The sequence below is a fragment of the Neomonachus schauinslandi genome, chromosome 8, assembly GCF_002201575.2.
Source record: "Neomonachus schauinslandi chromosome 8, ASM220157v2, whole genome shotgun sequence".
NCBI classification, from domain to species: domain Eukaryota; kingdom Metazoa; phylum Chordata; class Mammalia; order Carnivora; family Phocidae; genus Neomonachus; species Neomonachus schauinslandi.
In genome coordinates, this window is record NC_058410.1 from 77,212,187 (window position 1) to 77,226,843 (window position 14,657).

Below are 14,657 nucleotides of genomic sequence, written 5' to 3' on the forward strand. Positions count from 1 at the left end.
TCATCTTCATTTTGTACACAGTACAAACAGCTAAACATTCACTTTAGGGAAAATTTTAAAGTTATTTTAAATACATTTAGAACTTGTTGACATTTTAAACTATTAAGGATTAATGTCCAACACAACAAAGTCATTGAATGATTCCCAGGTGGTGTCCCAGTAACTAAAAATAAATTACACATGAGAACAAGTACTGGCAGCCACTAGCAAAAACAACCCATCTTAAATTCTTCTTTTACATTTAAAAAATATAATCACTGAACAAAGAGATGGTACTTATGTTTATGAGTTTTTTCATTTTTGTTTATTTTATTTTATTTTTTTGGTTCTTGGACATTTAAGAACTCTAAATTTGATTTACCAAGAATCCTTCCTATCTAGGCCACTGTTACCCATCCTTAAGATTTAATTGCATAACATGGTAGTTGACATATTCCCATAATCCCCCTAGTTTCAATTTTAACAAATTATCCCTAACGGCTTCATTCAAACTACTGTTAGCTATGATATTGTTGGAGGAAATTAACAACGTAGGTAGAAGTGTCATCTATAACACCCCATTCCTTTACACCATTAAAAAAAAAAAAAAACAGGAAAAAATACAGTCACAGACTTCACACTGATAGATGACTCCCTTTAAAAATGCGTCACAAATGCTAATAATTCTATAAATTTTTTAAAATATCACCTTTGATCAACCCTGTGTAAAAGAAAATATCTGCCTCCATCTGACCTCATTCCTCTGTCTTCATCCAATACTACAGGGCACTTCTAATTTTTGCCTACTAGGATGGAGAAGGCTTTCATAAGCAAAAACTACCCATGTGTCCATGGCGAGAGAAGAATTATAGTTTTGCCTCAAAGATCTGTATGTTTGCTGAAGCTAGCAGGAACGGCAAAGGGAAAAGAAAGGGAGGGAGGCAAGATGGCAAGAGAGGAGGGGAAAAAAAAGGGTACTGTTGGTCTCTGGCGGGCTAACGAAAGGAATCCCAGTGGCATGCTCGCTAATAGGAACATCTAGCCTCACCTACATCACTGTGGCTCCCATGGCTCTAAATGTAGGTTAGGCAAGGTCCTAGTTTTATAAAATACATGGGTTTTATTAAAATGGATACTGTAATCATTAGGTAAATTGACAGCTGCGTACATAATAAAACATTCCATCAAATGAAAAGGGTACTTTATCAATATCTGTATAATACTTCATTATTTTAATGTACCTGAACTATGTTTTTGGAACTGCCATAAGAAAGCTGGTTTTAATAAAATATAGGATCATGTGATGTTGGAATATTATTCACAAAATACATTCAATTTGGTCTGCTATACACTCTTAGGTAGAAATTGATACCCAGAAAAGTCCATGGTTAGGAAAACAGAGCATAAATTTATTGTCAGGATGCAGAGGCAGGGGATTCTTCAATAATGAATTGAAAAGGTAAGATTAAGTTTCAGATTCTTTAACTGCTCATATAGAGTTAACCACTGGCATTTTAAAAGGAATAGATTAAAGGAGAAAAATGCTGATAGAAAATTTGAAAATACAAGCCATCTCAGGGAATACCAAGATTCTGTCTGACTGGTGCAGAAAGCACTCAAAATACAGGCATGGGCAGCGGGGGTGTGGGGGGGGCACCTGGCTGGCTTAGTCGGTGGAGCGTGCGACTGTTGACCTGGGGGTCATGAGTTTGAGTCTCATGTTGGGTGTAAACATTACTTAAAAATAAAGTCTTAAAAAAAATACACACATGGGGAATATTTTATACCCTCTGTAGTCTAAGCTGGGAATATAAAATTGATGCAGGGAAAAAAAATGCAGAAATATAGTTATTAAGAGGGTAAACAAATCCTACCAAAAGAAAGGAAATAATCAGGACTTGTAAACAATGATACAACTATAATTGTAGATGATATAAATAATGGATTTTGAAATACTAGTCATCTCAAGGCACTTCTTAAAGCATAAATATTCAGACCCTCTTAAGAGAACAGTCATGAATTATACCTCTCCCCTAATAATTTTGATAAAAACAAATTCTTGGCACTATATGCAATATAAAACTACCCTATGTAGCAAATATCATTATATGGTCCTTTACAGGATCAAAACAGAAAGGTACGTTTCTTCAAGTGGATCAAGAAATAAAGTGCCTTCTTTGACATAACTTGAAAGAAAATAATCAAATATTCAACATTTTCCCAATCAAATCCAAATTTTCAGACCTTCTGCAAATTAAAACATCTTTAACACTTTCATTAATATTGATAGATTTAAAAAACCAAAACAGTTATAAGCTAGATGATTTATAACTTTCATTTTCAACTGCTTGTTTTTGAGTAAGTGCTGATTTTAACTTGTCTTAATTTTCACAAGTGTTTAGATTCAAACTGAAAAGAAAATTCATTAGCAGTAGTTAATCTCTGTTTTAATGTCTATTTTAAATGCAAGCATGTTTTGGTGAGCTGTGAACTCATTCACGAAAAGAGATGATGGCCCTTGTAACAAAGCATAAACTAATTTGAGCCGTAAATTTAATTACATTACATTACCAAAATAAAATGAGCTTTCAACAAGAGCAACTTTACTGCCCACCAAGAAGCATGACAAACTCGCTGAGAATTTTAGTTCTGTCTCCCAGAGGCCAACCCAGTCCCTTACTGATTGTGAATACAATGCTGACAAAACACACCTAAAATTTCTTGAAAAATTTAATATGCTTCTCCGTATTTGCCTACAATGTTACAAGGGATCCAAGAGGGTCGGCCAGGTCATGGATAGATGCTGTGCTGTCTCTCACTTAGAAAATTTTAAATAATTTTATTGTAGTTTGAAAAATCTTAAGATTATACATTAAAAATATACATATTTTAAAAGAAGGGAAACTATTTCATGCCAAATAAGGAAATGATATATTTTCAATCATTTACAATTTTGAGGCTACAACTAGACCTTCAAGAATTGCCCTGAGAGGGGCGCCTGGGTGGCTCAGTTGGTTAAGCGACTGCCTTCAGCTCAGGTCATGATCCTGGAGTCCCGGGATCGAGTCCCACGTCGGGCTCCCTGCTCAGCAGGGGGTCTGCTTCTCCCTCTGATCCTCTTTCCTCTCATGCTCTCTGTCTCTCATTCTCTCTCTCTCAAATAAATAAATAAAATCTTTAAAAAAAAAAAAAAAAGAATTGCCCTGAGAGTAAACTACAACTCTTTAGGTGCTAAAATATAATTTAAAGGTACCAAATCATAGAAAACACTGTCACTTTTAAAAGAAAGTGATGCTTTTCTTTAGGGAATCTATTTTACTCATTATATAGTCTATTCATTCTAGGAAATTTCACTGATAACTATATAAAAGTAAATATCTTGGGGCGCCTGGGCGGTGCAGTTAGTTAAGCGTCCGGCTCGGTTTCGGCTCAGGTCATGATCTCAGGGTCCTGGGATCGAGCCCCACATCGGAGTCTACTTAAGACTCTCTCTCTACTTCTGCCCCTTTTCCCCACTCTCTCTCTCTCCCAAATAAATAAATAAATCTTTAAAAAAATAAATGTCTTCTTTAACCTCACTAGAGAATCAGGAGGAGGAAAAAAGTATCAACAGGTTATTCATAAGAAATAACTTTGTCAAAAGGACACAAAGTAGCAATGTGAAGGATAACAGCACAGGATATCAGCACTTATTTTGGAAGTTAACACAAACACAAAACAAAACTTCGGTGGGGGGGGGCGGGGGGCGGTCAACAAACTGGGGTGGTGTATACCAAGGACAGTGGTTCAATCTAGCAATTTTTGTGACTAGCAATTTCTATATGCAACACAAACCAGAAAGATATCATTCTTCTTCAAAGAAATTACTAACAGCAGCGATGCTTGGGGGCAAACAATTCATTTAATTATTTGAGTGCCTGCTTAGTGTCAGGCAGGGTTCTAGCCACCGAGCTTACAGATGTGAACAAGCCACACACGGTCCTTAAGCTCGTGAAGCTTGCCTTCTACTGGGGCAAGAAGGACACAGAACAAATAAACAAGACACCTACAGACAGTTCAAAGGCTATGAAGACAGTAAGACAGTAATGTGATGGGGGGAAAATTCTGGGGTGGACAGCTATTGTAGATGGGACGTCTGGGAGAGCCTTTCTGAGAAGGTGCTAGTTTAAAACTGACGTTATTGGGGAATCCACATACTCCTTAAATAACATCTAACTAATGACTAAAGACTACATGTTTATAACATAATATTTCACTAGAGTACACATCCTTTCAAACATTGCAGCAGTGAATTTTTCCCATCCAACTGGCAGATCAGTCAGTCTTAAGTGGGATAGACAGGAGTGGTTTTGGGACATCACCAAAAGGACAAAACAAAATGCTGACCAAAGGTTACAAAGAAAGGGCGAGAGGAGGGAGGCATATAATTAATGTGCCTTTGAATTCAAAGGGGACCACTTCTGACAGAGAAAATATTAATAATTGTGTGAGAGAAACTGGAGCACTTTATCATTACCCAGAAAGATGGAATGTGGATGATCTTTCTTCTGACTGGCTTACCTCCAAAAAGATTTCAAAAAGAATGACAGCAATCTTTCGAAAAGCTAATACTAAAAAGAGGGAGAGAAAATAAGCAGGGGATCCAATATGGGTCTCAGTATCCTGACCAATTAACACGGGAAGGTTAAATAATCTGAATAACCCAATGTAATGCTGCTTTCACTTTTATAATGAGAGCAATAAATCAAATAGACCATGCGTGTGAGGGATGAAACTAATCTGCAGAATAATGGAATTTATGTAGTGGGGTTTACTGGTTTAAATCCATATCATATCACAAATCTGAGTAGGTAGCCACTATCACTAAGAACAGCAATTCCCCAAACTCAAATACACATGATTAAGGAACCATGTCAAAGTAAAGTACTATGATATTTTTAAAATCAAATTTATGAGCAAAATGGGTTTTCTTATTTAAAACAGTTTAGCAAGAACTGGAAGATTCACCATGACATGTATGAGACACATCTAACTACAAAAAAGCTTTTAATTATTATAAATGCTTCTGTACATAGAAAATGAAGAAATTATTAGGAAGAAAATACAGACCCAAAAAAGTCATATTTTGTAAGTTTTTTCCCCCTATATTTAGGTATACATATTTTTTTTTCTTTCCACAAACTTGGGCAAGTAAAACACCTGTAGGCTTGCATAGTGAGTGTTTCATTTAATATTATATCCATACAAATATTACCATGCTGTCAACTATTCTTTTAATGATTTTCATAAATCTGTAACATTCATCATATGGATAAACCATAACTTATTCAACTATATTCCCATTGTCATTAATGTTATTTCCAATATTTTCCTATCAAATGACTGGCACTGAGAAAAATGCCCTTCCACATTTTTGTGTGGAACTCCAAAGTGAGGATTTCTAGAATTCCTTAGTCAGAGGAAATGCACACTTTGATGAGTCTTAATACTCATTCCCAAATGATTTCCTAGAAAGATCGATCTATTTGTACACCCACCCTGCACCATTTCAACACTAAATACAATTTACTTTTTTTTTTTTAAAGATTTTATTTATTTATTTGACAAAGACACAGCAAGAGAGGGAACACAAGCAGGGGGAGGGGGAGAGGGAGAAGCAGGCTTCCCGCTGAGCAGGGAGACTGATGTGGGGCTCTATCCCAGGACCCTGGGATCATGACCTGAGCCGAAGGCAGACACTTAACCAACAAAGCCACCCAGGAGCCCCTACAATTTACTTTTAAGCAGTACCGCTCTTAGGAGTAATAAATGATAGGTATCGCATTTTTGAAATTTACATTTTCAGCCATAAGTGGCATATATTTTCATGTTTACTGGCCACTAATAGTTGTAAAAAAATAATCTGTCTCTGACCTTTTAAATAAAGGTGCTATTAGTTTCCTTATTAATATTTAAGAATGTTTAATATAATATTATCTTTTGTCATGTGCCTCAACACTGACCCAGTTGCCACTCTCTTTTTAATTGTGCTTGCTTTTGTCACACAAATATTTTCACTTTATGCAAATATATTAATCTATGACAATACGGATCCTGTTGCTCTTTACATTTCTGCTCAAAAATTTGTTACCCATCTTGGGGCACCTGGGTAGCTCAGTAGGTTAAGCAACCAACTTGTGATTTTGGCTCAGGTCATGATCCCAGGGTCATGAGATCGAGCCCCCATTCAGGCCCACACTCAATGCAGAGTCTTCTTGAGATCCTTCCCTCTCCCTCTGCCCCTCACCACCCCCAAATAAATAAATCTTTTTAAAAAATTTTCTTACCTATCTTAATATCACTTATTTTCTACATTTTTCTTTTAGATTGTGTGGCTTTCTTTCTTGTTAAGTTCTTTTAGAGTTTATTTGAAAAATGTAAAGCAAAGGGCAGGTTTGAGAGATTTTTAAAACGCAACATTTGGTGGGTTGGAGGGCTAAGGGAGATGACAAGGATAAAGAGGGAGTGAGGGAGAGAGATTCAAAAGGAGAAAATGACATTCCATGTTGAGTGAACAGCATTTACAGACTGATTTCTACTTTATGCCTCTCCCTTTCTTAAAAAGCCATGTTTCTGGAAGTCATGTTTCCTTGTTTTAAGTCTTCACTCATTCACTCACCAGCCCAAATATAATATGGCCTCCATCCTGGCTACAACCCTACATTCATCAAAGTCACCAATGTCTTCCAGTCACCAGTGTCTTCCAGCTAAAAACCATCAGTCTCTAGCTGAATTAAACTCTAGAAGAATTTAATAATGTAGGCCACATACTCTATGTTGAAACTCTCCCTACTTGTCTTCGGTAATGGCTTTCTCCTACTCACTTCTTTCTCTCTGGCCACTCCATCTCACACTCCTTCATAGCTCTGCTTCCTCTCTTTCTCTTAAATGTTGATGTCCCTGGGGTCTTCTTCTTTAGAAACTTCCCTCTTAAGACTAGCCTATTCTTATGTGATCATACCCATACCCCTGACCTCAGCCATCCCCATACGATGATGAATCCTTAATCTTTTCCTACACCTTAGATTCTCTTCTGAGCTGCAGACACACATTTTCATTCTCATCTCAAATTCTACAAGTCTAAAATGAATTCATCATCTTCCATAAAAGATGTGATTAAACCTGTTTTCCAATAATATTCTCCAGCTCAGTGAAATGGCAACTCCATTCTAAAATCACCCATCCTGGAAACCAAGCTAAGCCTTATTCTTAACTCCTGCGTGCCTCTCTCTCATCCGCCCCAGTTCCTGCACGACTCCTGTCTCATCAGTAAGCAAGTCCATCTTTCAAATTCTCCCACCTTTAAAATTCACCTTTCTCTACACCACCACTCTCATGTCCTTGACTTAGGAGACCCTCAAATCTCTCATTTAAATTATTCAGATGGTTTCTTTGTTAATCTAACTTCCTGCCTCACCCATCATGATGCATCCTCAACACAAATGCCAAAGAGTTTTTTCCTAAATTGCAAATCCTTCTAAATTAATTTCCTGCTTAAAGTCCTTTTAATTAAACCCTTTTGCCTTAAATAATGAAAATAATTGTGACTACCGTTTTCCTACTACAGATGGTTCCTGATTTACCATGGTTCAATTTGCAATTTTTTTGACTTTATGATGGTGTGAAAACGATATGCATTCAGTAGAAACTTAACTTTGAATTCTGAATTGTGATCTTTTTCCAGGCTAGAGGTACAATACTCTCTCTCACGATGCTGGCAGGGCTGTGAGCCTCAGCTCACGGTCAGCCAGGAATCACAAGGGTGAACAACCCATACACGGACGACCATTCTGTTTTGCACTTTCGGCACAGTACTCAATAAATTACATGAGATATTCAGCACGTTATTACAAAATAGACTTTGTGTTAGATGATTTTGCCTAACTGCAGGCTAATGTAAGTGTTCTGAGCACATTTAAGGTAGGCTAGGCTACGCTATGATGTTTGGTAGATTAGGTGTATTAAATGCAGTTTTGAGTTACAATATTTTCACCTTATGATGGATTTATTGGGACCTAACACCGAAAGTTGAGGAAGAGCTGTACTTCCTATTTGCTGGGAAATTTATGAGGGGTATTTTAAACACATTATGGGAGAACTGAAATTTATTATCGATGTGAGATGGCTCTGCTCTGTCATATCTTTTTCCTCCACACAACAAATTCCTTAGTATTACATATAAGATTCTTTACGGTCTAAACCCTACCAACTTATTGATCCTTACCTGGTGCTACAGCCTCATCTACTACTCTTCAACCATAACCAAACACTGAAATCACTAGAAAATCAATTCTTTTTCCTGCCTTCTTACTCCTTCTCCCTAGAATCACAACCCACCTTCACCTCAGGGTCATACACATCCTCCAAGAGTTAACTCAGCTGACCTATGGGTTAGGTGATCAAGTTTTTTTATAATCCCACAGTCCTCAGAATATTTCCCTATCCAAGCATGTACTATTGTATAACTATCTGTTCAGCATCTATTTTTGCTACTAAACTTGTGTCACTAAAATAAGAGCTCCACTTCGTGAATGAAATGCTCAAATTAAGGCTGTGCCCAGAGCACTCAGTAAAGTTTGGTTGCAGGAATTAATTATCATTCAAAAAATGACTGATAGGACAGCACATTGGAGTCAAAAAAGATGTGAGAAATAATACTGGGAACATTGGTTTGGGCAGATGAACATCTTTAATGCCAACATAAAGATCTTATTTCTATAGCCCAAGAAGACCTATTGGAGGTCTTCAGAGGATGGACAAAATTTGATGTATTAAGGAAACAGTGAATAGTAATTTGATAAGATATGAGAAGCTGAGGGGAGGAGATAAGTAAGGAGACAATTTAAAAGGTCCAGAAAGGGATGTCTAGGTAGCTTATTCGGTTAAGCATCTGCCTTCAGCTCAGGTCATGATCCCAGGGTCATGAGATCAAGTCCCACATCGGGTTCCTTGCTCAGCGGGGAGCCTGCTTCTCCCTCTGCCTGCCGCTCCCCCTGCTTGTGCACTCTCTCTCTCTCTGACAAATAAATAAAGTCTTTAAAAATTTTTTAAAAATTAAAAAAAAAAAGGTCAAAAAGAGTTGAGGAAAAATAGAGTTCATTTTGAGACAAGCCGATTTCCAGAAGCTGGCGGTTATCCATGTGCTAATGTCCACCTTTTCTCACTGTCTCAGGTGAAAAATCCTTTCACATAAACCATTTTCTCATACAAATTTCTTATCACTACCAAAACTAGCATGAAGTTGAAATTTTGAGTCTAATGCTCCGTAGGCAGAGTTAAGTCCTGAAGGGTTCAAATTTGAAAGTTTTAAGAACAGCCACACAAATGGTTGGGACTGCCCGAGAGAGAATGGGAGAGACAGAGGGCTGAAGGTGGCACCTTGGCCCCATTTACATGACTGAGCAAAGGAGAAAGAGCCACTGGCATGATCAGGGCAAGGAGGAGGACCTCCAGAGTGTAACCTGGACGTAAGTACAAACTACAAACAGTGGTGTAGCAGCCCCAACCGTGATGCATCCCTGGAAGGACTTAGTCTTCTATCTATGGCCATAGAAACTTCTGGGTGAACACTTAACAAGCTTCCAGGCAAAATTCCATTTAAAAAGAGGCCATCCTCTATCTGAACACTGAAACTGCAGTAAACTATTCATCAAATTACTACTCTGATAGCCTTCTCTGATGACTCTTATTTTACAACATCATAATTTTAATTAAACATTGTCCACAATGATAAAAACTCAAGACCGTGTAGGAGTTTCTCCCTTTCCTTCAGACTGATGTTTTTAAGCAGAGTGTTGGTAAATTTGGTAGGAATAGGAAGTTTATTTTTAAAAATCCTTCTGTAGAATCCTTTCTAACAAGAAATGGTAAGAAAAGAAAAATTCCTTTACTTGAAAATTATGAAAGTTTCCGTTTACACAGTGATTTGTGTAAACCCTATAAAAATCCTCTCAAAGTATTAGAATATGATTACCTTAAAAATATATGTCAGTCCACACAATTTCTGAGTTCTTATTCTAGGAAAAGAGACCGCACAGAAAGGATGGAACAATGGTATGGAAACTTACCATCCTCTCCAACTGGACTCTTTATTGCAGACTTATTGCTTCCATGTGTTAAAAAAAAAAAAAAAAAATCAAACCTTTAAGCCAACCCCAATCCCTAAAATTTGGCGCTCTTATTGAGCATTGAATCCAGAGGATAAAAAAAAACATTTTTTTTTAATCACAAGCCTATCAGAGTCAAGATTTATTTCATCATTATGGGAATGTGCTTGAAATTAATAATAAAGGTTGGTTTCTCCAAGGCTTAAAGAAATTATACTGTTTAAAGCTATTAAATACCACACATTATTTGGCCTTAATATTTAAATAAATAATGCCTATTTTGAACATTGCAATCTAGAGCATATAATATAAATTAATTAGAGGAATATTAAAATGGATGAGGTTTACACATTTCTTTTGGCACAGTAATGATTTTTTTTTTAAACCTGTGGTTACATAAAGCTGAGGAATACAAACATCACACGTAATTAATTTATATAATTTTCTGAAGCAACGAAATCTTTGCTCAAACTACACAACGAGGTCAATGAATTACCTAAACTCTGTCATCTTTGCACTTTTCTACAAATCAGGCTGCATGATGGAAGGCATAAGTCCCTAAAAGCAGCATTATCTCCAACTTTCAGTGTGTGTCAAATGAAAGAAGGAAAAAGTTCCCTCACCCCCAAAGTGAGAACAGATGGGAATGTAAAATTAGATGGGAAGAGACAGTGAAGCTTTGGATGACCGACCAAGAAATCTTCCCCGGGGTGGGGGGCCAAATATACCAGACCTCTTTTTGTTCTGCCTCCCAGTTAACTTCCAAATTCAATCCAATAAGAATGCAAAGCAGTTCTTAGATTCGATGCATTGGTTTTGATTTCTGTAAGCATTCATATAAATTTCATGAAGAAGCTATTGACAAATCCGTTTTAAAAATGTTATGTTTAATCACTTCTGTGAGTTTAACATGACTTCGAACTAAGACTGTTAACAATGAGTATTTTTTTAATAAAATAAATGGCTTTAGGAAAAGGGACAACGGGCAAGAACAAACAAGATGTGGACAATGAATTCCTTGTATGATGGAGGAGCCATCTGCCATAAATTGAAAAGTTATGTAAATAAAGCATGAATACATTTCATATTCATTCTTTTCATATTTTATCTGTACAAATAAAAAAAAAGCTTAATAGTAATGCCAGCAATACTTCCTATACCTAGCAGAAAAATGTTCTACTGATATTCAATCTTATATAGCATGATATAATTTTTCTATCTAAAAATACCAACTATAAACTTGAAAGAACACTCCCTATAGTGCCTTCTTGTCTTCAATACTTTTTATGTTTAATAGGGGTAATAATTTAAAACTTAAGGGAAACTGAAAATGGTGCTCTCAGATTCGAATGTATTTAAAAACACTAGTTTTACTGTAAATCGTTATTCTCTTAAAATATTGTGATATTAAAAGCAATTTTTTGTAAGATTAACCATGACCTTTTGAAGAACTACCAGAGATCTACCAGAAAATAGTGCTTGTGGAGCAGATTTTTGGGTGTGTGCTCAATTTTTACATAAAATTTTCATCCATTGATACAATAATGAGAATAATCCAGTATTTTAATCAATAATGCTCAAAATTTATAGATCATTCTCATCCATAATTTCAAACTTGTTTTCCAAGACAATATAAGTTCTCTGTGTACCTTTTCCCTGCTGTCCCAGAAAACTGGGTTTCAATATCTTAACCCTGTTTTATCTTTTTTTTAATCTTACATTGTAGTTTATACAACAAAAAGAAATATAGAAATATGAATCATTCCAAGTGGTGAAAGCAACTGTACCTCACACTAAGTAATTTCAGTTTAAACAATCCAAGGCGCTGGTAACGTGATAGAGGTTTCACTTATAACAGGGAACGAGGCCTTCCATAAAAAAGATGCTTAATATAGGACACTGTCGTTAGTTGAATATGTGCATGAAATAATTACTGAAAAGCAGATCTTATTCTTCAGATTACTCTGAGTTATGCGCAAACATTATTACCGAAAAAGGGGGAAAAAAAATCTCTCAAGGTGTCTTTTTTTTTCCCCCTCTCTTATCAATACATAAAAGTCACAATAGGCAAACATTTGGGGATACTGTGTTGATTTCATTAAAATCCATTTTCCATACTTTACTTAAGCAGAAACACCTGTATTTTCAAATTCATCCTCATTCTAATAAATCCAAATACTAATCCCCCAAAACATCAAATGCTGATCCCTCTACATTATTGCCTTAATTCATTTTATAGTTAGTTGGTTGAGTGATTTTTAACATGGAACACAGAACTTTTTATAATAAATTTAAAACTTCTATCTTCCTCTTGGGGCTCGGGGGAACTTTGAATAAAGAATGCATATGCACAAACTCAACATTTACTCAAGACTCCTGTCCTAGCTCCAGATCTTCCACTGTCCTTTTAAACTGGGTGAGTCAAACACACTCTGGACAACAACCACTAGTGTGTAAAAGGAATGGGGTCAGATTAGGTCATGATTTCTCAGGCTGTAGCCTGCAGACACCTATGGGCATATTCTTGGGAGTCCGAGAGGGTTACAAGGTGTCTTCGTGTTATGCTACAAATATAATTATATTTCAGATAATCTTGTTCACTACTGTTACCCCGATCATTATCACATAATTTCAGGATCTGATTTTAACACAGTGGTTATGATCTTGTTCGTGTGAGCTTTTTGTAATGACTGTGCTTAACTCGTAATAGGGTGTTCCTCAAACTGAAATTCACAAATGTATTCTTGAAGCCTGATATTTTTCTGCTAACACAAGTCCACATACTATTGAAGACTGATAGACATTAAATTAGATGATCTTTCTAATTCTTTTCAAGTCTGAAAAACATGTTACACTCTACTGCAGCTTACTAATAATTTATGGAGATCCAGCTTAAGCACACTTAGAGAAAACGGACTTCACAGGAGGAGGAGTTATAATTTCTAATTCTATGCTCTACTTGTTTTCTTTTTACATTTAAATGCAAATGAAATTTTTGAGATAACAAAATGGCATTCAGTGAGCAGAATGAATAAGGCTATCAGATCAAAGTTCTCTTACCAAGTCACTATCATTTCAAATGATTTAGTGGACTACGTATTAACTAGGAGTCAGAAAATTCCAGTTTCTTTTTCCAGTTTTGCATCTGACTTGAAAGAGTATCTTGGTGTTAGAGTGATTTGTTCATGACCCCCACTTTTTTTTGTTTTACAAAGTTAGTACATTATGCTACTCAATGAATAAAATGTACAATAAATACCAGGCACTCATGTTATATAATAAGTAGTATGCTTCACATTTTAATTTATATAATAAATAAAAAAACAAATCTGTAAAACTCAGATATTTGCTTTTCTTAAGTTTTGTTAGTGACAATATAAATAATGTATAAAAATAACAGCATAGTTTTTTACTATAAATTATGGATTATATTGATCTAGTTTTAAAAACATTTATGTTTAAATCTGCTTCATCTAATTTAAAAATATTTACAATGCTGTCAATTTGCACTTAAAGATAATTTAATATAGAAATTAAATGCCTATTTTGGCACTGGTTAAAAATCATTTTTTACTGGTTAAAAGTTTAACTTATAAAAACTTATCATTACTCATAATCTTATGTCAAATTTTTAAACAATATACTCTTGAAGGAATTATCAACTTAACATGTATCTTAACAATAGAATCATCTTAACACCAGTAAAGAGAAGTAAAATGTTTGCAAACTTGCAAACATTAAATTAAGATATTCTTAATTTAAAATGCATATGCTTCACATTTAAAATAGCTATTGAATTTTTAATTTTAAAAAATTAGGAAAAATGAAACTCATTTAGATCTTATTCCTATCTGTGATATAAATGCAAACAAAAGTTTTATTTTTTTATTTATTTTTTTTTTAAAGATTTTATTTATTTATTCATGAGAGAGAGAGAGAGAGAAGCAGGCTCCCAAGGAGCAGGGAGCCCGATGTGGGACTCGATCCCAGGACCCTGGGATCATGACCTGAGCTGAAGGCAAACGCTTAACCATCTGAGCCACCCAGACACCCGCAAACAAAAGTTTTAAACAAAAATCCTCCATAAGGCAGTATGTGGAATTTTTTTCCCTAATTTGCAGCAGTTTCTACTTTTTAAAAAGAAGGTTTAAACCATTTCTAAAGCATGGCTAAGAGCATAACACAATTTGATTATTAATTAAACTAATAAAATCACTTACTGATTTTGAAATTATTTAGTGAATTTATAATATTGACTTTTGACAGATGCATTTTTTTGTTAAGGTGAAGGCTGTGAAAATCTAAGATCAACATATTGCATAATAAGTTTAAGTTTTAGCAAAAGAGAAATAGCACATTCAGATTTAAAAGTTTTCATTTCTTGTTCTACTATCAAACATAACTAACATCAGTTTTGTAAACTCATTTCAAACTTTCTTCTTCCTATAAAGGAATTTTCAGCTTTTATTACTTCAAGATTTCTTTTCTAGAAGATGTAATTAGACCATTAACTAAAGGACGGTGGAGTCGAAT

The 14,657-nt window shown here is 35.3% G+C and overlaps 1 protein-coding gene across 2 annotated transcripts in view; it reads right to left on the bottom strand.

Moving 5' to 3' along the window:
• Positions 1 to 14,657, bottom strand: part of BCKDHB (branched chain keto acid dehydrogenase E1 subunit beta) — a 213,031-nt gene that overhangs the window by 46,378 nt on the left and 151,996 nt on the right. The window lies entirely within an intron of this gene.